Source organism: Vigna unguiculata, chromosome 3, assembly GCF_004118075.2.
Source record: "Vigna unguiculata cultivar IT97K-499-35 chromosome 3, ASM411807v1, whole genome shotgun sequence".
Lineage (NCBI taxonomy): Eukaryota > Viridiplantae > Streptophyta > Magnoliopsida > Fabales > Fabaceae > Vigna > Vigna unguiculata.
The window spans coordinates 38,364,441-38,367,610 of NC_040281.1; the positions used below are offsets into that span (position 1 = coordinate 38,364,441).

A 3,170-nucleotide genomic window follows, 5' to 3' on the forward strand; every position below is an offset into this window, starting at 1 on the left:
AGAAATGAAGGAAACAGATGAGAAATGAGATCAAACATAATGAGTATGTGTCTAACTTCATTTTTCTTATAAAAGAAACATATGATAGTGAGAGATGAGTACAATTTTGTCAAAAATTAAAAAGACAATGACAGAAGAAAATAAAAAATATTTTAGTAAATGTTAGGTTTAATTACTTTTTTTGTTATTGTTTCCAAAAATGTAAGTTGGTCTTTCAGTTTTTTTAGTTTCAATTTAGTTACAATTTTTTAGTCACAATTTGGTATTTTTAGACGAAAACAAATACTAGAAAACTAATTAAACTAAATATTTTATTTTTTATTATATTAGATTTTATGTTTTATTATTTATTAACATTAAATATTGTATTTTACAAAAAAAAAATAAAAAGATACAATTTAATTATCATCAATTTCTAAAATATACTATTTATAATTTTCAAATTTTCAAATTTTCAAATTTTCAAAAATAGATATATAATTTTGAAAAAAAATCAAAAATATTTGGGGGGGCCTAGGCCCCTCCCTGCACCTGTAATGCTCCGCCTCTGCTGATATGGTATTAGGAGGATAGATGTTTTCTTCTGCAGCTTGTTTAAATATTTCTCCCCTTGTTTGGTCATTTACATCATTTGATTGTTCTAGCTTTGCTTTTTCATATGACCACTTCATCAAATAACCTTCCTCCAAACAAAGATAAAATAAACAAACCATAAAAAGAGATAGAGACAATATAGTGAAAAATGTCTTAAACCCCTAAATTTAAAGAAAGAATTTACAATTCTAAAATCAAGAACATAAAAATACCCTTTCCAACATAATGTATCCTCAAATTACTAAGTGGCATGGCAAGAAAATTATAAAATAACCTCCTCAATAAAGAGTTATGCATCAGAAATTCATTTTGCAGTCATGGTCTAATCAGGATAAGAAAAAGAAAGTGAACTTTGTTTCACAAAATCAAAGAATAATCACAAAAGAACTTGAGACTTGAAAAAAAAAATCAAAAAAATATACCTGAAAATCCTTGAGTGAGCAAACTATTCAATAGTTGGTAAACATTCTTCTTCGGGTGAGAAACATTCTTCTTCGAGTGAGTTTATATATTTTTTAAAAGGAGGTTCCAACCGTCAGAACTGTTTCTCATGATAGTTCAAAGTTAATGCATGTCATTGGAAAATCAATAATTTCATTTAATATTGTAATGAATACTTATATGAGAGCAAAATATCATCCAACAGATAGATATAAATATAACAAAAGAAGAGTTTACCTTTTTGATAAGTAAACAAAATAGAGTAAAATAAGAACAAAATTGAAAAAGAACAAAATAAGTTGTTACCTTTCTGACATCGACACAACAGAGAATTTCAACAAAGAAAATCTGAGAGAAAGAAAACCATCAAACACAAAAATAATACAAAAAATATCTGAGAACATGGTAGAAGAACGAAAAAAAATAGAACAATATGCAATCAATCGATCGAACATTATACAATCAATCAACCAAGAGAAATCAATAGAACAATATACAACAAAAAGCTAATCTGAGAGCAAGATTAACCATCCAAAAGAGAAATAGAACCAAAATAAGTAGTTACATATGTAGAAGAAGGAAAATACGAACAACACAGTAAATCTGAGAAAAAAACACTAATCAAATAAATAAATGCAACAAAGTAAAGTAGATCTGAAAACAAAACATTTATCCAACAAAAAATAGAACAAAAAAAAGTAGATCTCAGAAAAAAATATCCATAAAAAAGAAAAATAATAGAAAAAATATTAGATCTGAGTAGATGGTAGAAGAACGAAAAAAAATCAGAAGTTGTTACATTTTTTTAGTAAGGTGAAGGTCCTCAAGAATCTCAGAGAAAAACATCAACCCAAAGAAAAATATATATGAGAAGAACAAACTCATCCAACAGTAGATCTGAAAAAATACACTGAACAAAAATAAGTAGATGTTAGAGAAAAATTACCATGAAAAACAAAAATAATAAAAAACAAAGTAGATCTGAGAAGATGGTAGAAGAACAAAAAAAATAGAATTCTTGTTACCTTTTTTGTATTCGTCAAGTTGCTCAAGGCTCTCAGAGCAAAACATCAACTAAAAGAAAGGTAGATCTGAGAAGAAAAAATAAATCGAACATTATACATCGAAAAAAAAATCTGAGAGCAAAGAAACCATTCAAAAGAGGAGTAGATCTGAGAGAAAAACCTAAATCCAACAAATCTCGTACCAAAAGAAAAGTAGATCTGAAAAAAAATATGTAGATATCAGAGAAAAATATGCATCAAACAAAAAACTAATAGAAAGAAAAAATATCTGAGAAGATGGTAGAACAACAACAAAAATGAAGAGTGGTTACCTTTTTTGAAGTCTCGTGAAGGTGCTTAAGAATATCAGAGGAAAAAATCAACCAAAACAAAAGTAGATCCGAGAAGAACAAATCCATACAACAGTCGATCTGAGACAAAAACTTTGACCCAACACATTTGGTCAACAAAGAAAAGTAGATCTGAGAACATTCATCCAACCAAAATAAGTAGATCTAAAAGAAAAACAATACTCGAAAATCATCAAGAACAAAGAAAGAACCCAGAAAAGTTGTTACCTTTTTGTTGTTGGTAACGGTGGTCATGAATCTGAGAGTAAAAATTTAAGAGTAAAAGATGAATACTGAAGATTATCTGCAAGCCATGGTGTTCTGTGCGACTGAGAAAGAGAGAGAGAAAAAGTTGAAGAGGTTTGAATGTATGAGTGGGAAAGAGAGAGAGAGAGAAGAAGGAGAGAAGAAGCTGAAAAAGGTTTGAAAGAGGATAAGAAAGAGGATTTGTGTGTGGGAGACGGAGGGTTAGAAAAAAATAGTGAGAGACTGATTGGTTTTTGATTTAATTTTTAATGTTCAAAATTCAGAGAGATTGACACGTAACCATATTTCCTGTTGTAGAAAGTAAATTTTGAATAGAAGTGGTTCAGATATATTATAATATTGAAGAAGTTGCCATTTGTTAGTTCAAAATTGTATATAGTATTAGATACTAACTTCAACAGAGTCTTTGTATCTATAAACGAATTCATCATCATCTAATCAAATGTTTCAATATATATTTAACTTTCAATACTAAATTTGTGACCGTGGGTAGGTTAAAGATAACATAGATAAA

At 28.3% G+C, this 3,170-nt stretch overlaps 1 long non-coding RNA gene across 1 annotated transcript; it reads right to left on the reverse strand.

Annotated features, from left to right (window-relative positions):
* Window positions 1–1,785: 1,785 nt before the first annotated feature.
* On the reverse strand, window positions 1,786–2,816 carry LOC114175373. Its single transcript, XR_003602825.1, has 3 exons — window positions 2,372–2,816; window positions 2,061–2,258; window positions 1,786–1,932 (listed from the first exon to the last, which is right to left on the reverse strand). It is a non-coding gene; the product is annotated as an uncharacterized LOC114175373 (long non-coding RNA).
* Window positions 2,817–3,170: the final 354 nt, after the last annotated feature.